General features: G+C 34.9%; 1 long non-coding RNA gene across 1 annotated transcript in view; it reads right to left on the reverse strand.

The window, feature by feature from the left end:
• LOC149269903 (uncharacterized) overlaps positions 1-27,451 on the reverse strand; it is a 59,757-nt gene that overhangs the window by 19,048 nt on the left and 13,258 nt on the right. The window contains exon 2 of the long non-coding RNA XR_016269468.1: positions 15,709-15,767. This is a non-coding gene — a long non-coding RNA (uncharacterized LOC149269903). The remainder of the gene's footprint in view (positions 1-15,708; positions 15,768-27,451) is intronic.

Here is a 27,451-nt window from a genome sequence, read left to right on the forward strand (position 1 = left end):
AGGGAAATACGCCAGAAATATTAGCTTGAGTTAGTGTTTAAAATAAGAAATCTGAAATAATTATATGATAATAATATGTGACACAGCGTGGGGGCCTGTGTGGGGTTTGACACTCAATATTTAAATGAATATACTCATTTATACTCATTCACAGAAAAGAAATGAGTATATTGGTTTAACTTATTTATTTATTAATTTGCATTTAATTATTATTTATTTTAAATATAGATATTAAATATTATATATTATAATATTAAATATATACATATATAAAACAGCAGAGATCAGTTATCTATATCTCTAGGGGCTTCTCTCAGAGCATCGGTCTGATCATGTAGCTCCCTCATGTTTGTGAGTGGACTGTTCTGCATGTTGATTGGTTGGATGAGAACGGTAGGCTTTAAAGTATCTTGTTGAAACAAAGCCCAAGACTATAAATTTATGCCTCATAAAAATAAAAATAAAATAAAAATACCCCTTACAAAGGTTTAACTATACTAAGACTAATGAAAAATAGTAATTTTTTTAATATATTCCATATATACTTTCATATAGATAAAATTAAAATTTTATCATAAGACTAAGGCTCGCACAACAATTAATTCCAAAGTTTTTAATCTTTATACTCTATCAATTCCTTCAACAAATATTAGCCCCAAATATGCCCATTTTCATTGAGTGTCGTATAAAGGTTTAATGCTATGATTCTTGGCATATGACAGGCATTAGCAACAGGCAACAGGCAACAGCCAACAGCGAGAAGCCAACAGAGTTTTATAGCCAGCCAAGTGTAAGAGAAATGTGAAATCTTGAAAGCATTAATTCCCATTAAAGTTAATTGTCGCTGATTTGGGTTGAGCGCGTCGCGTCCTTATGCAAATTATGTAAATGACTTGGGTACATAGAGCACAAGGAGTGGAAGGCTGCTGGCTCGCCGAATCCTTTGTGTGCCGAGGCGTTGAAAGCTTCTGCTAACAATTAAGCAAAAATTTGCACCTGTCTGCCAGGCAGGACTGAAAAAAGTAATGCCCCAATCAGCAGAGGCAGAAAAAAACTGCAAATTACTCAACACTCAATAGTGCGGCAAAGCGCCAACAAGTTGAGACAGTTCCGACACGACGAACAACTTAAATGAGAAACAAAAAGCAAACAAAACGAAAACAAAAAAAAATACAAAAATACAAAAATTTGCTTAGCTATTTCCAAAGCAATTTGTTGGCTGCAAATTAATTTGAGCGCCAAATGGCTCCTCCTGCTGCCCCTGATCCTGCTCCTGCTCCTGCTACAGCTGCTCGTTTGCACTGTCGCAACAACATTTCCAGCATATCCAAAATTTGGAGCATTTCAATTAATTTCCGTGCTCACAAGTTCGTAAATACCATAAGAGCGATAAGCGAGCGACGACTACGAGAACAACAAGGATGAGCGAGGAGCGAGCAGGAGGCACAGCAGGGGCCAGGACTCCTGCACGTATGTGGGCAACATTTGCAGTCGCCCTTGCGGTTTCTCTATTTGCTCTCTGCGGTCTTGCGTGCCAACAATTTGGCTAGTGTTTTGGCAATCGGGTTTTGCTTTCCTTTCGCCTGCTGCTTCATTTGTTTAAACGATGCTCTTTGTGGTGGCTGCCAACTTGGCTAACTTGGCCAACTTGAGCATGGCCTTTAAAAGAGGCACAGCGTCTAAAGGCTGGCATTTAATGTGTGTAAGGTAAAACTATTAGCGAAAGTGGCTTGCGCTATAAATATATAGAAATTCAAAATAAAATATTCTGATATAATATTAGTTATTGAAGTGCAGCAATTGCTGTTTTCATTCGAGGTAGAAAAGTTTGAGAAAAACAGAAACAGTGCTTAGAGCAGAGAAGCCCTTAAACCTCATTGAAAGTACAGTGGACCCTCAGCTAACGATCACAATTCGTTCCAGTGTCTTGTGACCAAAAGAGAAAATTGTGCACCTAAATACTAAAACGGTCAATGTGTATTCTGGGTTTTCTCTATTCGCTTGTTTAACCCAGACAGAAATTTTATATATAATAGATATGAACTAAAATATGAACTTTTCTGTTGAAATTTTAAGAATGAATTCAATAAAATGTTTTGCACCAATGAATGTTTATTATTATTCTCAGATGTTTAGCATACTGAGGCCTGCTTTATGGTTTAAAGGTGAATATTTGTTTGATTAGCTACCTAATAGACCTTCAAAAAATTTTACTGATGCGTAATTCAAATATGAAATAGAAACCGTAGATTAAAAATGTCAATATTCACAAGGCAACAGTTTGAGATAATAATATTATACTTGGACTCCTTTCGGTGTGATGAAGCTCAAGAAGATAAGGGGTTCCAGTGTTGAAAATGCATATATAGTAATGCAATATGTATGCGATGTATATCTCTAAGCAAGAATAAAAGAATTTACGATATTTATGTGATAATCAGAAATTCACAAATAAACCAGTGTTATGAAGCGTTATGCAGCTGGAGCGGGTTTTCAATGTCAGTTAATTCCAATATATTATATTATAATTTAAATTAATAGGCAAGAGTAAAGCCACAGCTGGGCTGGATCTGCCTCTTAAATTAATGTGTTTTATTGAAACGTTCTACATTAAATACAATATTAGCTCAAACTATTTTTATTTTATTTATTAAATATGTATATACAGGCCATTTTAGTCACCTAATCGCCAGCAATTTAATTAATTAGTAATAAATATTATTTACTTCAAAAAATGTGTAGAACAGGCTCTAAGTTTTATAATGTTAAATAAATAAAAATAAATAAATAAATATCATGATTAATAATTAATTAATTAATATTAATTTGACAATGAACTGAAGCAATGCTGAAACGTTCCATATTTGAATAGAATATTATTTTTAACTACTTTTTTATTATTATTTATTTATTTTGTAACTATTTACATATTAATATTCAGCTACTTAATCTAAGCAGTCATTAATTAATATATCTTTCTAATATATAGGACAATAATCACAAATTTAAATGTTAAGGGGTGCACCTTAAGGGTACTATGCTTTATTATATTTAAATTTGTATGGTCACCCATAAATTAATTTGACTCAAATGTTTTGCTGCCGAGAATGGAATTTACTAAACTACATGAAATTCGAAGCTTTCTCCCAGCGAGTTTTTTCGAAGCTATTTTTGTATCCTCTTGTTTTGTTGACTTTTTGCAAAAAATCCAAATAACTCTTAGCCTTTGCCATTTGCATGTTTATTATTACTACAAAAGCAACAGCAAAAATGAAATTCCTGTTATTCTTTGCAAAAGTTGACCCCAACTTAACTTAGCTGGCAAACTGGCTTTAAGGTAATTGAGAAGAGAATAGAATTCACATTCAATTCACTTCACAATTCTCTGCTCTCAGCTCCATTTAATACCATTTTTTGCATAACATTTTTATGAGAATTCATTTTTCAATATATTTTTTATTTTTATTTTTTGCCCTGACTGCCAAAGCTGCCTTTGATTAACTGTCTACATTGCTTGAAGCCTGTTGATGCGCTTTAGTTAACTTCCTCGTTTCGAGCTGCTGTTTCACAACTCGAGTCAGCTCCGATTACATAAAGAGAAAAAATGCCAGACAGCCAGCCATCAAAGTCTGGCTGGGTTAACATATTCTATAAATTGCTTATAAATGCCTGGCGCATGTTACACTGCTGCAGATAACTTCCCTCTCACTCTTTCACCCTGCCCCTGCCTCTCCCTCAGTCCTCACTCTATTGACTTAATAGACATCCGGTATGCTGCTGCTACTGCTGCTGCTCGTCTGACAGCTCTGTTTACGGACGGGCAACATTTTTATTATATCGAGCTGAGAAGTAAATGCAAAATATGATCTAGGGAAACGAGCCATTTGAGTCGCCGCCTCGAGCACAGCTCAACAGGCTCTCGAGAGCTGTGCTAATGCGATTCACTTAGTGCTCAGAGCTGGGGGCTTAGCTGCTGTCCGGTTTTTAATAGGCTCAAAAAGTTACTGAAAAATGCCACAAATGAAATTCAACAATGGCACGTGACCCACTCGAACACACACACACACACACACAGAAAGAGAGAGTTTGCCACGCCCATTTAAATTATGCGCGGCATGTCCAGAATCGCAGTCCAGCCATGACCAGGATGTGGGCGCTTTTGAGAATTATATTAGACTCAGGCTTGAAGCGCTCTTTCCGCACTATATCCTGGACGTCCTTGATGGCCGGCCACCCCTTTTGTTATTCAGCTACAAAACGGTCAACGTGCCTGTCACACGCTGCGTATACGTAATCGCATTTGTAGCACAGTGTTGCACACCAGCCAGAGCTCCGCCTTGGCCATGTCACATTTTATTCGCCCATAGCCGTTGACCTTAACACGACCACAACAACAACAACAACAACAATTGCCAAAAATATTATATATACTTATATGTGTCAGGAATATTGTTCGCAATTGTTCGCCAGACACATCAAGAAGAAGAAGAAGAAGTAAACAACAAAGACGAACTGCAAAGCTGGAAAAGCGCTAAAGAGTGAGCTTCGCATAAAATTCTTGTGCTCGCTTATATTGGCAGGCAAAAAGCTCGGGGTATATGTAATATGTAACTTATAGAATGGGTATTTCAGTTTTAAGGTTACTATGAAAAGTTAATTATTAAAAGAAAAACTTGTAAAATGATTTGAAAGAACATTTTTATATTCCATTTGGAATCGATTCCATTTTTCGACCGATTCACAATTTAATAAGTATTTTATTATATCATTATAATAATAAAGTTAATAAAGATATATTGAAGAATTATTCTACTATTTAAATATTTGTTTATATAATACAAAAAAACAAAAAAAGAAAAAACAAAATTTCAGAAAAAATCAGAAATGTAACAAAATTTCCGGTATGAAAAATCTTCATTATTAATATATCAGTTCAAACAAATTTAAATTAATTTTAAAATAAAAATAAAAGAAATAAATACTAAAATGTCACAGAAAATTTTTAGAAATTTAAAAACTTTCTAAGAAAATCAATTCATAAATATTTATTGATATATTAAAATATTTTTTATATATTTTATTTTATTGTACTACTATGTTGCTTACATAATATTAGATATATTATATTATTTAATTTTATATTACGTATTATCAATTAAAATAACTAAACTAACTGACTATAAATAAATAATAAAATGTGACAAACACATTTCATATATTTAAAAAAAAAAAAAAAAAAACACACACACACACACACACTAAAGAAATATTCATTATAATTCTTTTTTTGATTTATATTTCATTTTCTTTTCTTCTTAACATATATCTTCGATTAAAGCACGCATAAAATGATATTAATAAAAATAGTTCAATATTGCACATAATTTATTAAATTTAAAATTATTTTTTTACATTAGAGTATTACAATAACATTTATTTTTGAGCTGGTCAAGCGCCTTTAAGCCAATTGCATAATTTACTCGCTTCAAGCTCATGCGCTGCATTGAAGTGTTAACCAAAGCAAAACACGAAGGATTTTTGCTTGACTTAGCTCTCTCTACCTCTCTCTCTCTTTCTCTCTCTGCCTCTCTCTCTCTTTCCCTCTCTGTCTCTGTCCCGTTGGCAGCCGTTCACAACTGGCTAACAAAGAGCCTCCAAAAAAAGCTGTAGCTAATCAGAGGCCAACAATGAAGCTGTTGGCACGTTGTCTGAATGCGGCTAGTTAGCGTCTTTTCAAGTCCTTTCAGGACTCGACGTTTTGGCACTGATTTTCGTTGGAAATAAAGTGCGCTAGAATCTGGGCGCCAGGTGTGCTACGCAGGTGTGTATGTGTGTGTGGCTGTGGCTAACCTCTTAGAGAACCACGATTCACTTTCCCAAAGTCGAACAAAAGTCATGCCAGTAGCTGCTCTCAACTCGCAACCTCGAGTGCAACAGCAGCGAATTGAACTCTGGCCCCCAAAAGTATGCAAACAAAAGCCCCAGCCGGCAGCCTGTCCGAATGCAGCTCGTCACAGCCGCTGCGCCCGCTCGCTGCTGACAGCTGGCAGCACGTGCTCCGCTTGCCATTGCATGATTCGGACATGGACATTCAGGCTGGGCGTCGCTTGCTCTCTGCTTTTTAGGGCGCGGCACGCACCACAAAAGAAGGAAAAATGGAAATATTAAAAAAGAAGCAACCAACCCAACATGGGCCAACGGGCGGAACGGATGAAAGATAAAAGTTAACGCTGTCCGCGGACAATGGCCCAGCCAAAGTGGGCTTGGCTCAAATAACGACATCGCTTCACTATTTTGCAACTTCCTTCTGCTTTCTGGGGCTTGGCAATTCCCAGCAGCCATAGAGCCTGACAGCTCATGAATGGGCCAGCACAAAGAAAACGGTTTTGCCTGGTGCGAAAATATGGTAATGCTTGGTTTGGCATGTCGACAGACGACTAGACATTAGCGTCTGCAACTGTTGATTACATAGTCCTCGAGAAATTTTTATTTTCAATAACCAAATTTATGTTAGCTCAATTTACAGCAAAAAAAAAAAAAAAAAAAAAAAGTTAAGCTAAGAAGTTATTGTAGAGATTACGTAGTCTAAGAGATAGGTAGTCTTAAAAAAAACTATAGTATCCCCTGTTTATAAAATATAATAAAAATCCAAGTTGTGTTAAAATTTGATGACTCTATCTAAAGATTGAGTGATATATCTGATTTACGATAAAGTTTTTAATCGAGAACCTCAGAACAAAATTTGTTATCGATTGTTTCTAAAACCAGCTGGATCTGCTCGATATATAAAACCTACAAAAATATAGTTTTTTATATAACTTTTCACCACCCAGCGCAAAACCAGAAAATGTTTGTATTTTTTATTAAATAGAATTCAATAAACATATTGAATATGCAATATTAGAATATATACTCGGGTTGACGTTTTAAAATCTATGAGATAGATCTGACGGTGTTGGGTCTTAAGTGAGTATTCTGCAATCGGTAACGCCCGACTTCAACGTTCTAAATTTTTATGTTGACTTATTATTAAATAGTATATATGATATATGCTTTATATATGTATACTAATTATTTATATGTAGACCTATATGATATGTATCATCATGCTGCCTTGCATTTGGAAAAAATAATTTCTTATGCACTTATTTTCAGGTTATATACCGATTATAAAGAAGGCATATTGGATTACGGTATATTTGAAACATATGTTTAGTTTTACTTTTCTTTAGCCGGCTCTACCGGTTAGAGGGTTAAAAGTTTCTTAAAGTCAAAGTCAAGTCGAAACGTTCATAAATTTCAGTATTTCTTCTCTTTGCTCGCTCCCCGGAGTAATTTGGTACTTGGCTCGCCGTTTCACATAATAATGCCAATAAGTCATCAAAGCTATCGCTATGTGATTGGGAATAGTGGGATAACGTCGCGACGTTTGTCAATCAATCGAGCAGCTGCAGAAGATGAACATAATCAAGTGGATATCTGGCAGCTGACATCGTTCGCTTTCTGGGCCAGAAGTGAGTGGTTAGCGTTATCTGCGCCAGCGTATATATTCGACCAAGCACTGCTTTCAGTTGACCTGACTTGGGCCAAGCTGACATCAGTCCCCCACATTGAAAGCAATCAGTAATCAGCTGCTGCAGTCGAGTCGCACACGCATGACTCAATCCCCAGACGCAACCAGTGAGCGAGCGGGAGCGGGAGAGGGAGAGAGAGGCAGAGCGAGCCAGTGAGCTTAGTTACTCTTCAGTCAAACAAAAGGCTCGCCGGGTCGAGCGTTACACGTGCCATGCCCCGCTCTATGCAGACCCAACTGCATTATAACATATGCAATCACAATTGTCAATTGTACAAATGGCAGCGAGAAAAGTAAAAGAAAGCGAGAAAGAGAGAGATTGAGAGCGGGAGAGAAAGAGAGAGGTGGAGAGCGGTAGAGACATGCAGACACAGTCAACAATTACGATTAGTGCCACAGTTTGACTGAGGAAGTCCTCCCTAGACTGCAACTGTGCCTCTACCTATATGTGTGTGTGCCTATATCTTAATGCTATTGTTCAGCAGAGAGAGATAGAGATAGATAGAGAGAGAGAGAGAGAGAGAAAGGGAGGGAGCTGACAGCTTCTACGTAGGTTCCTCGCAACGAATGCATAATGGCCATGAATGAGGCAAGCAGACATTCTGTCATGATGCAGGTGAACGGCATTGGTGGGGCTGGCTCGGGTGTGACCGACTAGCAGATACCCTAACTCTAAAAAGAACTGATACATTCAATCAATATATGTATAGACACATACAAAAATACTGTTGCCTTCGATTGCGTAATACTTGTTCAATTATATTTTCAGATTAGTTAAAAATTTTATATTTTAAAATTGGATAATACTTTATTTTTATATATATTTAAACAAATTCATTTTTTTAATTTATAAAATTTTGAAATTGTATTATTATTATGATTATTATTATTATTAACTATTTATTTATTTTATTTTATTTTATTTCATTTATTTTTGTAGATGTACATTTTTCATTTCTTTCATTTCATTTTCATTTCTTTTCAATTTTATTTACACATATATATTTTTATATCTTATATATATATTTCTTTTTATATTATATATATATATTTTTTATATTATATATATTTTATTATAATTTTTATATTTTTGAGTTTCATTTCAATATTTTAATTGTCGATTCTATTTGATACCAAAGTCAAAATAAATCAATTTAACGAAGAATAATCTTTAATAAAAATATTCAACTTTGTCAGAATTTCACATAATTGCCTTATATAAGCATTTTAAAAGCACATCGAGCTTTATCGATAATAAGTGAATAGATTAGCCTAAGGGAAAAAAATCCTATAAATACATAATAAAGTTTCAAGTATTAAGCTTTCATTGCCTCAGAGATCATTTATGCAGACGATCATCATCCCTAACAATAGTATACCTCAGCTCTGCCCGTTACATATATGAGCTGAAAACCTTGATACCCATTTTCAATACATTTTTAATGGGCTGGGAGCATAAAAAAAGGAAAGAAGCAACTATTGCATGTCGACAGGCGTTTGACAGGCGTAACGTATGCCAAGGGAAACGAAAGCAGAGGTGAGACAGTAAGACGGGCAGAAAGAGACAGCACAACAATAGCCGGACCAAAGCGACCGTCACAGTCGCTGCCAATGCAAATGGTCTGAATGCTAAGCTCCATTCCAGCCAACAAAAAGCGAAAGGCAAAAAGCTTTTAAAATAATGTTTTAACCAAAATCAGAACTAAATGCTCGCAGCACTTTTAGCCAAATTGCGAGAAACTCCAGCGCTATAGAAAACTTGATCTCTGGCCGTTTGTCCCGCCGGCCAACCCATTTCTTGTGCTAAAATCAAGCAATTTAATTTCCCAGCCAAGCCGCAAAGTAAGCCACAATAAATTTTAATTAAAAGCAAGTGCCATCAATCAAGTTTCAGACACTGTGCAAAATGCACTCAGAGAGATTATAGTCTATTAATTGAAAAATTAGTACATAAGTACAAGATTTTCGCATAGCAATTAATATATTTTATGAATTTGTTTTCAAAAATACAAATTATATATATATAAAGTATATAAATATAAAAAATATTACGACACATTTAAGGATATATTAAATGGAGAAATTATATATTTAGTATTAAAAAAAATGCTTTGAATTTGTAAGATGTAAAACTAATTATACCATAAAACTTGCTATAATAATATAATAATTAAAAAAATATATAAAAACAAAAATAAAACAAGTTTAAGTTTACATTTATTCTGGCAATCTCAATTCACAACTGTATAGTAGATATTTCGGCGCCCATTGGGAATAACAAGTTATACAATCTACCTAATTTTTAACTATAATTGCTAAAGAAATCGTCCGATTAACTTTTAAAAAACGCTATGGAGACATGGCAGCTCAAAAAAATTCTACATCTTTCAAACTTTTATTTTTATATTTATTAGAGCTTTATTTAAATTTTATAAATAGTTGTCTTCCATATTTGTATTTTATTATCTGAGCCCATTGAAAATTGGAAATCAGAGTATAATGGCATTGTTTAATTTTATTTCTTTATATTCAATAACTTAGTTAACCTGATTATTTACCAAAACTAATATTCATTCGCCTTTTGGACTTGCATAGGAAATCAGCTACAAGTTTTCCAAAGCTTTGAAATTGGAACCTAGACTTTTAACAGTTATGTTATTAACTTGAGATTGGCAAAACAAAACCTTGAAGTTATTTAATACGCTCATTTTAGTTTCACTAAAAATTAACTTATGGGCCGTTAACCAGTATTACTTTTATTTATTTCTTACTACGTCTCACATTTCTAAGCGTTAATGTAGACATTTTGCCTATGGCTCATCCAGTTTGACTTTACAAGCTGTAATTTTTGTATATTCAACCAAATTTACTTTTTTAAGAGCCTATCATCATTATCAGTCCTCCCCCCATAATCTGCTATCTATGTATATCATTATTTTCTTTAAGTGCAGGCACATTTTCCACTTCAATTAATCAGGCGCTGCCAGCGAGCCTCAGACTCAGCCTCAGCCTCATCAGCCTCAGCCTCAGCTGATGTCGCACATGTCAAAAAGCTTAGAATACTTATAGGCACTTTTATCGCATTATGTGTGGGCGTGGCTAGGAGCGCGTCAGCTTGTAGCCATTACGTGTGCGGCATATTACGAGACATGCGAGAGACATGTACTCGATTGATAAAAAACAAAAAAAAACAACAAAAAGAAGACTGAGAGACGACAATGGCATCTCAGCTTCCAGCATAATTATATATGGGCGCCCGTTAAGTGCGGGCATAGGCAGAGAAGAGAGCGCTTCCAGTTTTTCTGTGCATAGTGACCCACAAGTCAAGCTGGCGGGCAAGCAGCCAAGTCGAGGCAGCCCTCGGAGGCAGCAAAATGCAACGCAAAGTGAAATGTAAGTAGACTTGAGACTTCAAGCGCCGCGACTCAAGACAATGTCCGAAAACTGGGCAAAGCCGAGGCCGGTGTGCCCGTGCGCCCCAATGTAAACTATGCTAATGAACTGAACTGCTTCGGCCAGGCCCACAGAGCTTAGCCAGAGCCTCAGTCTGAGCCTGACAGCAAATAGTTTCGACAAGTTTTCTGACAACTTTTATGGCACGAGCGAAGGGAGCAGTCCGATGGGCGTTGAGGCGTGTTATATAACGGGTTTCTTGTGCTAATCAATCTCATTTGCATTTCAAAACAGTCCCCCAATGAAGCCCATGCCCTGGCATTGAACTATGAATAACTTAACAGCTTTCCAATAGAAATGGAAAATATAATAAAGCAGGATCTTCTCAGCATTTCATAAAAAATATATCCTATTAGCTTTAGCTTAACTTAATCTAGTTTATTAGCTATATTATCTCTTTATTTTAATGCCGCACCCAGTTTAAACGCTGCCGGCCGAAGTCCACTTCAGCTGTAACAATGCCAAAGTAAAATAGAAAAACTTGCGCAAAAAAAGTGAATAGCGGAATAAAAAAATAAAGAAATAATTTTAAAAAGTTTTCATTACACATAAAAGTTTTTCTCTCTCTCTCTGAGCAGACGAAAAACAGAACAGAGAAAAATAAATAGGGAAAGGGCTGAAACTATTGAAATAGAATAGAGAAAAACACAATTGTAACTGAACTACAGCTAAAATACCCTTTCAGGCATGCTAGCTATATAAAGGACATATTCCATCTCTTTTAGAAATGCCATGTATGTGAGTATAACTAATTATATTATAAGAAATGTCTTGAAGGAATATTAACTATAATAGTAGAAAGCTAAGGACTTTCGTATAATGAATTTGCATATTTTATATATATAGTTTTATCAATGATTATAATATGATATATTATAAAGAGATATAACTTTATGCTGAAAGTTTATATAACTTTTCTTATACATAAAAAGCAATTGTTTATCATACTCCACGCAGAGCATTAAAAAGGGTATATATACATACATATATGATATAAAAGTCTATACTTGATTCATATATAGCTATCAGTTTATGCTAATTGGTTAGATAAATCTTCTGAATGTGTCATACTTCCACAATAGCTTATCATACCCCATGCAGAGCATACATTAAGAGGGTATAGATGGAAAAAGCAAACTAAATAGGCGCCAGTTGTGCGAGCCAAAAAGTTTCGAGCGTGTTGAAAAATGTAATAAGTGAGAGAAGACAAAACTAATATAACAACAAGTAAGAAGGATCCAGTCGAGACTAGGAGATACCCTGAACCCTCCAAGCTGATATTCTACTCATTCTGCATTTGTTTTATGCACACATGCATACACACGCATCCACACGCACGTATATCATGCGCTCTGCTGACTGCGCAGTTAGCGTAGTCGCTTGGGAGACAGTTTATTATTTGATTTATCATATGAAACTTTCAGAGCGTGATCATATGGCTAAAATTAGCTGGAGGGGCCAATGACCTTGAGATTTCAATGACCTTGAGTGCCCAACGACTTTGGGGGATCAGTGACCTTGACGGGTCAGTGAACTTGGGGGGTCTCTGACCTTGAGGGGTCAGTGAACTTGGGGGGTCAGAGATCATATGACCTTGAGGGGGCAGTGACCTTTACTAAAATATTTAACAATTAAATATAGGGAGCAGTTATTGATATTTGGAGAAAACTCCACACGGACATAGGAATAAAAATTTCAAGTCGCTAGCTCTTATTTCATCTAAGATCGACGCGTTAATAGATACGGACGGTCGGACAGGGCTAAATCGACTCAGCTCGTCCCCCAGTTCAAGAATATATACATATGTATATGCTTTGTGGGGTCTTTGTGAGGCCCACGCCTCTTTCTGCCTGTTACATACTTTTAACAAAGCCAGTATACCCAGATTTCCTATTGAGAATGGGTTCAGGGTATAGCAAGTAACAGTGCACAGAACGGGTATGCGCAACGACAAATTACCCTAAAAAATATCAATGGAAATTTAAATGAGAACATATAATTAATATATACATTACATATACATTATTTATAGTATATATTTTTTATATATTATCTGTTCATTTATAGAAATACAATAACAGAAATTCGAATTATCGAGAATTATTGAGAACAAATTTCTTTCAAGGGGATAGAATCTTTTCGATTTATCGTGATTTTCGATTGAGCATTTACAAATAATCGAGACTCGACTGTATATGTAATTAATATACATTTACATACATCTATTTTCACCAGCAATCAATTTACATGATTTAAACGATCGTAGATTGTTTTTGTTTTTTTGCTTGTTCCACAAATGTAACGAGATTTACGATTCGCTAATTGTGCATATGGTGGGCGCAGCGAATAAATTACAGAAATTGTCGTCTCTCTCCCTTTTTCCGCCTTCCGCTTACCGCGAAAATCAACGCGTCGAAAGCGACGCGAAGCGAAGCGAAAATAAATTAAGCAGGCAACATTAAGGCACATAAATCAAACGAAACCCGCGAATGTGAAGTGTGCAAAATGGGCCGATGCCAAGGCGACTTATTTAAATATTTTATGCGCCTGTCGGGCACCAGCTGCACCCATGTGAGTCCATTAGCTAAGTGGGAGATAATGTGACCGACCATCGAAATTGTTATCAATTATGCAGCTAACATGGGGATGTCTAAACATAAAAACTGAAAGGATGCCAAACTGTTGAAATAAATACATAATAATAATATATAATAATATAAATAATAAATATAGTAGATAAATAGTTTTAAAAATTAAATTAAGAAATTTTTAGATATATATAATATTTTAGTAATCAAAATAAATAATATATATACAAAACAAGTTATTTAAATAATTACATTTAAATAAAACCACATATATATTTAAATAATTTTAAAAAAAGCTAAAATTTATTTCCTAGTTGATATTATATTCTTCTTTAATTGTAAATTAAAATAGTTAAATTTATTTAAATTTAAATCTTAAATTTTATTAGAAATACTTTCAGTTAGTATTTTTTATTTTATTTTATTTTTTATTTTTATTTATTTATTTATTTTTTTTTTTGTTTTTGTTTTTTTTTTTTGCTATACAACATTGAAATTCATACATATCAAAATCCACAGCTGTATTTTATTTATAATAATTATTATTATTTTTATTTAATTATTTATTTATTTATTTATTTTTATTTATTTTATTTTATTTTTATTTTTTATTTTTTTTTTTTTTTTCATTTTACATCTCTGCAGCCACGACAACCATTTTTGTTGATTTTTGCTTTTATTCACAATTTTATTTATTTATCTTCTACTTCTGATTCGATTGCGTGAGCGTTAAAAGTATTTTTTATTATTATTTTATTTTTTTTTTTTTTTTCATATTATGTATGCGGTACTTTTATCATTTTGCTGATTACAATGCGCAATAATGGGTAATAATAATATAATAAGTTCAGTCTGCAAATGCGAGCAGATAGAATATTGAATATTTGAATATATTGTGCCGCAGGACAAGTTCAATTAGCTAAGAGTCGACTCAGTCGAGTCGAATCGATTCGGATCGAATGGATGGAATGGAACGCCCCTTCAGTCAAAGCCATTTCAAACGTCGTCTAATTGTGGCTAATACGCATACGCTGGCTAAAAGCAAAAGCTACTCAAATGCCGCTTTGATTATCAGTCAGCCAAAAAGCAGCACAAATTGCCCAATTACGCAATCGATTTCAATAAAACATTGCATGTGGAATGGGTGCTGAAATAGTGGCTGATTGGGCAGTGGATAACTCAGTTGTCATGGCTGGGGCAGGAACGAAGGTCATAGCTCAATTGAACAGAGGAACACAAAAAGAGGGAAAGCGAGAGAGGATGAGAGTAAAATAAAATACAAGTGAAAGCAAATTCAACGCCTGATCAATTCTTAAATAACAAAAAAAGCGAAACCAGACAAAGGCCTCTCTGAATACCGTATTGTATCAAGGTATGGGAAGATGTGAGTGTGTGTGTGTGTGTGTATTTGAGAGACTTTATTCTCTAGTCGGTCGACACGCTGACTCCCAACAATATTGTGTTTTATTTTATTTATTTTTTGCGCACACATCAAGAAATACGCTGGGAAAATATTTGCCATTTGTTGTGCGAGGCGAAGCAAATAAATAATATTTGAGCACGAAATTGACGGCGGCAATGCGCGACCATAAAATACCCTTTAAACAAATCGTTTTTTAATCAACAACATTAATTTGCTTGATTTGATTGAATCAAATTGAATAAATAGCGAAATGAAGCGAATTATTAGTCGAAAACTGTCATTGGGGATTTTTTGTTTTATTCATTTGAATTGTCTTAATTGGCTCAGTGAAAGTGCAGGAATATGGGAAAAACTAAGGAATATAAGAAATAAAATTGAAATTGAAAATTGAAAAATAAATTGAAATTCATCAAATAGGCTTTAAATGTATATGAAATAAATACAAGAAGTAGTATTAATAGAGTCAGAGAGCTATCTCAATATTTAATGTAAACTTTAAAACGCGTTCAAAGTGAAAAATAAAATACTTAGTTTATAAAAATATTTTTCATTTTTTATGCAAAATAATATTACCCAGATATGTTTTATATGCGAAATATACATATATTTATATTTAAATATTTGAAAGATAATAAATTTTTACTTCATTTACTCACGTAAGTTTTATATACCTCTGTCAAGTTTGCATGAAGATATTTCTAAGCTCGCACTTAAGAAAGTTAATGTCAAACTGAAAAAAAAAGAAATTAACCATATATTGATGTTATATTAGATAAAATAAATATATAGTTAATGAAGATTGAACAAATATATCAACAGAATTTTCGAAGTAACTTAAGAAATCAATACTATTAGTGTCGTACTTATTATATTATATACGTTAAGCTCGATAGTCCTTACTTATATAATTAAATGCAATTTAATTTTTTGATTTCTTCCTTATTAATTATCAATTTATTTCTTAATCTTTGCATAACAAAAAGTTCTATATATGAAATAAATATAAAGAAATTATTGGTATATAATAACTATATTTTCAATCTCCAATTTTATATATCATACAAGTTATAAGGATACGAGATTATATAACACAAATTCTAATATATTTTTTCTATAGTTCAACTAATTTAGATATACATATATATCTACAATTTATTTTAATAATTTATTACTTTAAAAGTATTTAACTATTTCAGATTTATCTATATCTTGCAATACAGTATTTGTAAGCCTCATGGTGTATAAATATTAGAGGGTATTTGATAGCTCAAATCTGAAATAAAGTAGTGAGTAGAGAGGAAAGCTTTAAATTCCTCATATTCATAATATAATATCATATACATTCATATATAACCATCATATACATTCATTATCTATATATAAGCCTTTCATTTATTTATTTTTATTTAAATCTTCAACAACTTTTACCCTGTGGCTCCCCAACAAGCAACAACTCCTGCAAACTTTCTCTTTAAATAGCACCGACTCGTGCTGAAGGACATGTGTAATTCCTGGTAGAGTCTGTTCCAAGTATTAGCTAAGGCTAAAAATAAACGCGTTGCTTTGTTGCTCCGTATTGTTTGTTTGGGGGCAGCTGGCCCCAATGCTGCTGATGTAGCTGATGTTGGAGCTGCTCCGAAATGTCAATGTCGTTTGTTGAGTGATTCATTTGCCTGTCATGGCAGTCAATAAAAACTTTGTGCTGCGCACCTAAAGCACCTTTAAAACAACTTTTGGCACCTTGCGCTCATTGACTGAGCTGAGCCTGACTGCCTCTCATCCTGGCAAAGTTTTACAGGAAGTGGAGGGGGCGGAAGAGACGAAGGGAACGGCATAGCTCAAAGCTTGCCGCACACAATTTTTAATTGAAATTAGCAAACAAAATTTGATGTTGCCACAAATTTGGAGCTACACTCAAAATTGAATGCCACCCTGTGGCTGCGGCGGTAGCAGCGACACCCTGTGCTGCCGCCAGCTGTATATTAATTACAATCAAAAAGGGATGCAGGCAGCGAGAGGTGGGCGGAACTCCTGCCATTTGCATGGGTTCCGTTCTGGATCGCAGCCAACAACAAATTTGAGCCAGCTGAGGGCTAATCAGACCAACTGCACAAATTCGTGAAAATAGAAATCAAACTATTTGTCGTCCACATTTACTTTGCCCTGTCGTTTCCATTGATGGAGCCTGAGGCGCCAAGAGCGCATTGAATTGCCCAACGTCCTGTCAAATCGAATCAAAGTGAATCGAGTGCGACGCTTTCATATAAACAAATAAGCGCATCAAGTCGAGCCAACGGGAGATCTATCTATCCATCTATCTATTTGTGTAATATTCAAAGAATAGGCCAGCTTCTATACTTGGGCGTTGGACTTTTCTTAACGCATCATTTGCTCGTTTGGGCCTCTTGCGGCTGCCACTGCCTAATAACGGCATTTATTATAGCCGCTTATCAATCAGCAGCTTCGAGTGGAACTTGGCTACAGAAATAGAAATTAGACTGAGGCCAGTTCGAATGGAAATAGAAATGGAAATGGCATATATACATACACACATATATACATACATAAATATTTATATATATATTTATCTATATATAAATGGAAATGGCCTACCAAATGGCAGGCCGTTAGATCTGCGAGCTTAGTAAATGCCAAAAAGTGTAGCATTTTTGGGCCCTTGGGCAATGGTGCGTTAAGAGATTAGGCGTGGGTGTGAGGGTGTGTGCGTGTGGGTGTGCATGAGTGTATCTGTGTGTATGTGTTGCTAAGAGTAATGGGTTTGCTGTGCCCGAGTTCCAGCATTGATGACACTTCACATAAATTTGTCAGCTTTGAATAGTTCTCCCATTTGAGAACTGCAGCAAGTGAAGGCAAAGTGGAGCACTTCTTGAAACTCGGGCAATACGCTGACCACTCTAAAGCGTAGAATGCAGACTTTAAAACAAATAAAAAAGAAGAAAAAATATATATATATATATATTATTTTATAGCTAGAGTTTCAAAACAAAAGATGTTAATATTAGCACACTCTATTTATAGAGTCAGTTAATGACGTACATTGATTTATTTATGTTTCAGGAGAAAAGAAATAGTGTATCCTTTACGAAATTTTATTAAAAATAAAGTGCTTCATATAAATAAATAAATAAATTTGTATTGATGACGATAGAAATGGAATAGGACCTTATATTCTATAGTTTTAGTAAAGATATTTTGGAATATATTTTGGAATATATAACAATATTTAAATAAGTAATATATTAAACTCGGTTTCATTATTTTAACAAATAATATATATCCGTACTCTGTAATATTTTCACAAGCATTCACTAACTCCTTTTTATTATACCCTGAGCCCATTGAAATGGGGAAACCAGGGTATAATGGTTTTGTTGAAATGTATGTAACAGGCAGAAGGAGGCGTGTCAGATCCAATAAAGTAAATATATATTCTTGTAGTATTAAATTTGTAAAAAGAGTATTTAAAATACTAAATACTTGAGCTTTGACAAATGCATGCATTATACAATATATAATCAAATATACATATAAGCATAATATAATCACGATCTGAAACTCGAAGGGTTCAGGGGATCTCGTAGTCGAGCAGTCTCGAATAGAGCCGCCTTACTTGTTATTTCTAGATTTTAGTAAAGCAAAGAATAGGTATTCAATTAATATTGTTCTATGATCTGGACAGATTGTAAGCCAAGGCCCCGTTGAGGGTTAATCCCGCCCTGCTTGATTGTCAATATAGGTGATTATGAAGAATCAATAGTCCCGGTAGCGATTACAGAACCTTCAGTAGTCAACGAGAACGAGAGCCACGACTCAGAGTCTGAAGAGCTCAAGCGAAGAGGCACAGTAAAAATATTTGGTGTATTTTATTCAAGCACAAGGGATAAAAATCAAACAAAAAATCCTAATAAAATCGTACTATGACGGTCCACAGAAATAAAATATATGTATATGTTTATACTTTATAATCCTTTTATTTAATCTTTCTATATTTGTGAGATACGAACTAACGAAAGGGACAAGCATTTATTTTATTTTGATGCCACGCCCCATGGAACCCATTTCAACTAAAACTCTTGAGATTCGAATTCACACTCAACAGTTCAAAAATAAATGTTCTAAAATATTTTCATATAATCCGTTTTATCACAACCTAATCAAATAAAAAAGTGTAAGGTGGAAAATCGAATGCTGTGTAAAACTGTTGATTTAGCTTTAATGAAGAGCTCTCTGAATGCTACGCAAAGCTAACAAGCGGGTTCGTTAGCAAACGCACTTAGTCAGCAACTATGATAGCCTGAAGGACACACACACACACACACACATACAGTTTTGCAGTCAGGGCCATTTCATGTCCGGTAAATGTAACTTTTGGATGGCCAGCAATGATAAACACATAAGCAAACGGCATTCGTTGACAGTTGGGGGGGTTGGCCGAGGTGAGCGCATTAATTCCAGGCCAGCACTTGAGCTGCTTATTAGGCAACCCAGCAAAGCCCAGCAGGAGCAGAAGAGCAGAAGAGGCGCCGCAGCAGCAGAGAGGCAAATTATGTAGCTTTTTGAGCTGGGCGTGGCTTTGACTCTGGCAATGGCTGTGGCTGTGGCTATGGCTGTGGGCTAACACACAACGCACCAGGGTCGAGGTCAGGCGAATGGTGTTTGCAAACAATAACTTTAGGCTTTTCCATGTCAACAGACATTAACACAAACACCAGCCGAGCATCGACCAGCACATTGTCGCAATCAACGGAGATAAGTGCCATTGGCGGGACAAGGACAGCTGCTCGAGCTGCTCGAGCTGCTCGAACAGCAATGCTATTGAACATATTTTCGGTTTGACAAGCCAGCCAACAAATATGTCCCCCAAAAAAGGAGAAGAAGAAGAAAAAGAAAAAGGGAACAAAAAAACGAAATCAAGTCTGCTTTATTATTTGCGCACTTGCCTGAGGGCCAAGGGAAGACCATGCGGGGCATTCGCTTTTGGGCTGTGCGCCCTGATGTATGCAAAATTTTATGTTGATAAACTTATCAACGACAAAATTTGCATTGTGTGTGTGTGTGTGTGTGTGTGTGTGTGGGTGTGTGTGTGTATGTTCACGTACTTCACTGTAGCTTCTCTCGCTTCTTGCCCACTTGGTGTCCGGATGCAGGCGATAAGTCGCTGGGAAAGTCGCCTTTTGATGCTGAATGCTGAATGATGCTGGCAAACAGGCGGACGGAGGGATGGATGGACGGACGGATGAACAAGTTTGTCGTTTTCTCTAGTGAGAAATGAAAAGTGTTGCCTAATTTGAGTTGCTTTCAGCGTAGCTTATCTCACGCTCTCACTCACTAACTCACTCCCTCTCCTTCTCTCTCCCTCTCTCTTACACTCCACGCTCTATCTCTAGCATTTTCGCTTATCGCGTACTTTTAAGTGCTGCACAAATATTCGCAACGTTGCAAACTTTTCTTCTTTTACTTCATTCAGAATAAAATAAATAAATCAAGTTGCATTTTTGGCCGCTTTTTGCCTGTTCTCAAATCGGCGACTCGAGAGTTGCGCAAACGAAACGAACGGAAAACAGTTAATAAAAAGCTTAACTAACAATTAACTGGATGCCGGTTTAATGTTATTATGTAGTATTTACAAATCCTTAAACAGCAAAAACCAAAATAAATAAAAATGAAATAAAAATATTTCAATGTCATCTGCTAGCTCTTTAAACAGCGCGTTTCGCCTTGTCTGATTTCAGTTTTCGTATTTATGAATCGTCGACTCGTTGACTCGTGCACTTATTGATAAATACTTTGTTTCTCTTTGCTGTTATTAATTAAACCGTTAAATGCGCAGCTGCCACGACTAAAGGACCCTTGAACAACATGTATATGACTATATAAATTATCGGCATATTTTATATTTATTCATATGCTGACACTCTCTCAGGGGTCGACATGATATTGCACTTGGACAAAGATATATCAAAGTGAAGTACATTGGTTTATAGCATAAATTGATTAATATTTAAGTAACAATAATATCAATATTATTTCAATTCATTTGTTAACCTAATATTATGTAAAAGTTTTCATATACAAAATCAATTAAATATTTCTATGGCATGAAATAGCTTTAACAAATTACCAGAGCTAAAATATAAATTATAATTAAAGTTCATAAGCTCTATATTAATATATGTAAATAATAATATATATAAAATATATACAAGCAAAAACACATTATTTTAATAATATTTACAATATTAAATGTGTTCAAAAAAAAAGTTATAATAATAATAATAATAATAAAATTGGATAAAATACAACATATTGATAAAAAAAAATTAATAGAAAATATTAAAAATAAAACGATACAAAACAAATATATAATAAATATAGAATAAAATATATATATATTTTTAATAGGTTATTTCTTTATATAAAATTTGATTGCATATGCAAAGAGTCCGAGCAACATAAAATTATTTTATAAATAAATATATATATTAAAATCAGCTTAAATGAGTTTCAAAAATTCTAAGATTTTAGCATTATTTCTTGTTCAGCCTCTGCAGTAGTAACTGGACTAGTTAGACTGTCAGATACTTAAATCATATTCTAATGTAAGCTAAGAGAAAACGTAGAATGAAGGCTCATTACTAAGAATATAGAATAGAGTATAAGAGTATTTTATAAAGAACTATGGCGAAGCTAAACAGTTCTATAGAGAATATATATTTAAAATATATATTATATTAAAGCTTAAAAGTTTTATAAAATACATTAAAAAGAATATGAAAAAATATTTATAAACATATTTATTATTTAAAATTCATTATTTAAATATATTTGCAAATGTTCATATTTTATTATTAATTAATATATTTTAAAACACTTTTTTGCATTTCTTTTGTAATATTTTTTTATGTAATACTTTCAATTTTAATATCAAATAAATAATATTAATAACTGAAAAGCTGTTACAATTTGCTTAACAAATGCTGAAATAAATTTCTTTTCTGCTTCTTCGTGTAGAAAAAAATATATATATACATATACTTGGCTTGAAAGGATTTAATAAAACATATATATGTATAAGGCATACACACACACGTACACGAACACACAACACACACACACGCATGACTCACATCCACAAATACAATTGCTGTAGCAGCTACAAAAGTTGCCATAAAAAGGCATATTTTTTCAGGTTTTTTATAGCCGTTTGTAGCCTTTGGTGTAGAATGGGGCTTTATGCAAGGTTTTCTCGGCTTTTGCAGTGGAGCATTAAAGCAAAGCTGATTACGCTTGAATTTACCTCCAACTCTTTTTCACAGCCTTTGCACATTTCGCCTTTTTTTCCATAATTCGTTGCGTATGAATTTAAAAATTTACGCACAGCTGCCAGACTTTAATTAACAATTATATAGCACACGGTGTAAAAATTTAGGAAAAATTACAGGAAGACCGAGAAAGACAGAGAAAGAGAAAAAAGTATAACAGCACATGTATATAATGGTGGAAAACCCCTGGAAATTCTTTGCAATTTAGCAAATATTTCATTAAACTTTCGACTCGTCTGCGAGCAAAAAAAGCAAAAAAGCAAAAAGCATGCAAACTGCTTTCCGTATGCCTTTTTCCTTGCATTCTTACAACACATTTGATACCCTGCAAGCTGGAAAGGGGTTAAGAAGGAAGTCGGCTGGGCTTTATTTGAGTTTATGTATGTATTAAAACAAAAAATATTTAAATATTAAATATTCTTCATATTTAACTTGTCTCTGTATGACAAAAGAAATTAAAATAAAAATAATGTAAATTATATTTAAAATTACTATTGCTATAAATTCTTTATTACTTCAGTAGTATTTAGATTTATAAAATTAATATATTTTTCCGTTATCTTTCATATTATAAAATGAATCTCGATTTTCTATATAAAAAAAATTTCTAAAACAAAATTGATACCATATCAATTGAAACTTTACCAGTAGCAGTACCTGTTTCACTCTATAACTTTTTCTTCCTTTTAACAATGTATGTATATTTTGAATGAATTTATCGCCTACGGCTTTTTATAAAATATTTAATAAAGCTATGTATAGATACAGGCTCTAAAAAAGAAGTAACTATTTTTACTTCCAAACATAATTTTTGTTAAAACATTAAAGCTAATTTAAAATAAAATTTAAAAAATAATAATATATTATTAATTTACAAAAATTATATAATTCATTTAAATGAAAAAAAAAAAAAAATTAAAATAAAAAGTCCAGCAAAATGTATATAAATAATAATAAAAAATTAAATAAAAATAAAATAGGAACCGTGTCTACTCTAAAAAATTTTATAACAAAAAAATAAGTTAATTAATTAATAAATAAATTTTTTTTTTTTTTTAAATAATTGTTCCGCTTAATTTCTGTTTTGTGTGTCCAGGGTGACTGTCAGCCGGGCTTAATTTAACACTGCCTAACATGTTTAGCCAATATATGTGCGCGTGTGTGTGCATGTGTTGGTGTTTTTCACTCCGTTTCCTTCTACACATGCAGTTAGCTGCAAAATGTTCATTTAAATGCCCAGCAGCCCGCAAAGTATGCAACGATTTTTTGCGTGCGATTGTGTGCATGTGTGTGTGTGCGGGAGTGTGGTTGTGTGTGTGTATTAGTCTGAGCAACTCATTTGCAATCGCACGTGCGAGTGTATGTGTGTGCGTGTGTTGTGTGCTAAATGCGCTTGTTCTAGATAATTAAAAATGTCATGCAGTTTTGGCTTCCTCCAGTTTTTTGCGCTTAATTTCATTCAGTTGCACAGCTTTTTGCTCATGCCCGTGTGTGCGTGTGTAAAAACTAACTGTTTGGCGTTGGCTGTATTTAAATTTCACGTTTAATTTTAGCACTCGATACGCTTCAATTGCCAATTAGCTGGCCCACACATTAGACTTTATTCCGTGCGGCATTTAGTTACAATATTATCGACATTTTTGCCAGCCTTAACAGACGAATGATTTGCAGGTATGCCCACGCACCTGCCGCCAGACGAACCTATTCTATGCGCAGATACTTTTATCGGCGTTTTGGATATTTTTCTACAGCTTGTGGCCAATTCGCATTCAGAGTCATAAATCTGAGATTCATATGCAATCAACATTCAGGCACACGCACACTACACACACGCACACCTGAAGCTAACGGCATTTGAATCGCCTTGAAATCCGTGTCACTGGAGCGTCGAACGCCAAATGATTTTCAAGTATTCACAGCGCTAAGCTCGAATCTCTCACAGTTCAAATCACGAATGCTACGCATGCAGCGCAACGCAACGGGCCACGCCTTAAATCTAAAAAAAAAAGAAAAACGCCCACGCCGCTGTTATGCCCTGCAGCGTTTTTCTGTCATATTCAAATGTGTCAGTCCACAGACAGACAACAAAAACAACAACAGCAACAACTTTGCGCCCACGCCCATCCCACGCCCACAGCCACAGGTGTAAATGTGACACTAAAATTGAGGCAGAAAAAAACAGTTTAGCATAGCATAGAGCTGAAGCTGAGATACGCTTTGTGCAAAGTTAGACATGTGTATTACAATGTATATATGTACATATGTATTCATACTGACATATTGATATATTCATATATTGATATATTACAATACTAGTATTAGGTTTATTCAGCATTAGAGCTAAATGCGATATAGACAGTGTGCAAACCTGATCAAGGTTCTAACAGTCAACTGATTCGGATCTCTTTGCCTGCAATGCGAGATCGTGCTACAGTTATCCTAAAATGGAAAACAATTGATTATAGGCAAAGAAGAAGAATACTAAAGCCGTAATCTCCAATAAGCCAATAATTGGAAGCTTCAGGTTCTTTAAAAAAAATTGTATTATAAAAATATTCCTTTTCATTTGTTTTTATTTTTTATAAGACAAAAGTAATTTGGCTTGAATTTCACTAAAAATCGGGAACCGTAGCGAATATAATTTTTATAGAAAAAATAAAATAAAAATAATAATGATAACAATAATGATTTTTTGAGTATTTATATATACCAATTTTTGTAATTACTAAAATTAATTAACATGATAAAAATAAACAAGTAAGAAAGCTCCAGTCGAGACTGCTCGACTAGGAGATACCCTGAACCCTCCAAGCTGATATTCTAATCATTCTGCACTTCTTTTATGCACACATACATACACATGCATCCACACGCATGCATAAGCCTGCGCTCTGCTAACTGCGCAGTAAGCAGCGACTGCGCTTGGGCTGCGCTGCAGTGTGGGCAATATTATGAGAGTTTATTTGTCGAATAATTTCTTTTGTAAATATATGATCTTAATGAAACTTTTAGAGCGTAATCATATGGTGAATATGTGTGTATATTCCAAAGCCCAAGTCTCTAGTATTTGAAATACGCTTTTTACAAAAGTGAGGGTGAGGGGGTGAATTTAAGGGTGGGAGTAAATTTTAACAAAAACCGAAATTGTATAAATTGCATATAAGCATACATTAAAAATTTGGAGACTCTAGCAATAAGGGTGTAGAAGATATAATTTTATAACTGGTTTTCGATAAGGTTTTTTATCGATAAAGATCGGGATGAGTTATCGATTTTTAATGATAAACTTGATATGCGCGCTGTAATTACGGACATTTTAAAAAAAATTTGAAGTCTCTAGCTCTTATATCTTCTGAAATCGACGCGTTCATACATACGGACGGACGGACGGACGGACGGACGGACGGACGGACGGACGGACGGACGGACGGACGGACGGACAGACAGACGGACAGGGCCAAATCAACTCAGCTCGTCGCCCTGATCAAGAATATATATACTTTGTGGGGTCTGCCACGCCTCCTTCTGCCTGTTACATACTTTTAACAAAACCATTATACCCTGATTTCCCATTTTCAATGGGTTCAGGGTATAAAAATAATTACATTTAAAATGTTATGTAAAAATCAAATCAAATTATTTAAATTTCAATATTATAAAAAAAAAAAATAATAAAAAAAATGAAAATAAAAATTTAATTGAAATATCTCTTAAGGCAAAGGAGCTATATCATATATAGACCTATATATATGTATATGACCTACGCATACCGCATAATATCAACTGTATGTAAATCCCTAATATTAACAATGATATCAATAAAAACTGGGACTGAACGATGTTATAAAAGAGGCGATTTAGAAAATTTATATGATAAGCAATTTGTATAATTTCTTTTAAGGAACTCGCATCATGAATCAAGGATCCTGCATATACTCTACAGTACTCGGAAATCGAAACATCCTAATCTCTTTAGACTACTGCAATATGAATAGATATTTTAAGGTATTAAGGTTAAGCGAAACCATTTTTCGACTCATTTGTGATTCATGATTTTTGTATTTGTACACTAAATTTATATTATAGTCATTCCAAATGGCAATAAAAACATTAGAGACAACACGGAGCTACAAAAAAAGGATGTATATATATATAGAAATAGAATCACAAAGTTTCTAGTGGCGTAAGAGGTTGCGACAGCCGATATAGGCCAAGGCCCACTTGAGCCTGAGGCCGCGGCGACGATGCAGCAGATCATCCGCCGACTTCGACTTGACGGGAAGGAAGCGGGGAGTTTCTGAAAGGATATTTAGCAAGCGGCAGCTGTCGTCGGCTGATCCTCCTTCCTCTGGCTCTTCAGGTAGATCCTCTTCAGTTTGCTCCTCGCTGGGCAATTGCCGCATAGGGGGCACCACAGCTGTGGGAGGGGAAGCAGCATTTACTGCCAATGGAGCAGCAGCATCATCATCAGTTATGATCTCGCTTTGGCTCTCAGTTTGCTCAATTTGTGCTCTGCTCCCATTGCTGTCATTCCATGACCCCAGCGTGATCGTCAGGCTGCGTATGCTGCGCAGCTGTTGCGCTCTGCAGTTGCTCCTGACCAGGCAGAGCTCACTCTGGGATCGGTTTGTCATGTTGTTTTGGTAGCGTCGATAGCGACTCTCTTTGAGCAGCATAAAGAGGCCGTGCAGCAGAAACTTTTTCCGTAATATTATCTCCCGCTTGTGCCGCGCCCGCAGATCCGTAGTCGCCTCCACAGAGCGCGGCCACAGCGAGCTGCTGCTCGTCGCTAGCCACCGCCGCTCCCACAGAACCGTTAGTGACTTCTTGCGCCGCAGCATTGCCCCACTACGCTGCAGCAGGCAATGGGGGCATAAACAGGCATTGCTGCTGCTGAACCGCCCGCTGGCACTGTCGAACAGGGTCGAGGTGCCCACCGAGACGGATCGATTGCGCTTGGGCTCCATCTCAGCCGTCGGCATATCGCCCGCCTCCTGTATGGGCTTGATGTGGGCCACATTACTGGGCGAATCGCCATACTTTGCGTAACTTGCGTCCAACATATCTCCCG

This window comes from Drosophila arizonae, chromosome 3 (genome assembly GCF_054131065.1).
Source record: "Drosophila arizonae isolate 15081-1271.41 chromosome 3, UAZ_ARI_1.0, whole genome shotgun sequence".
Classification (NCBI taxonomy): domain Eukaryota; kingdom Metazoa; phylum Arthropoda; class Insecta; order Diptera; family Drosophilidae; genus Drosophila; species Drosophila arizonae.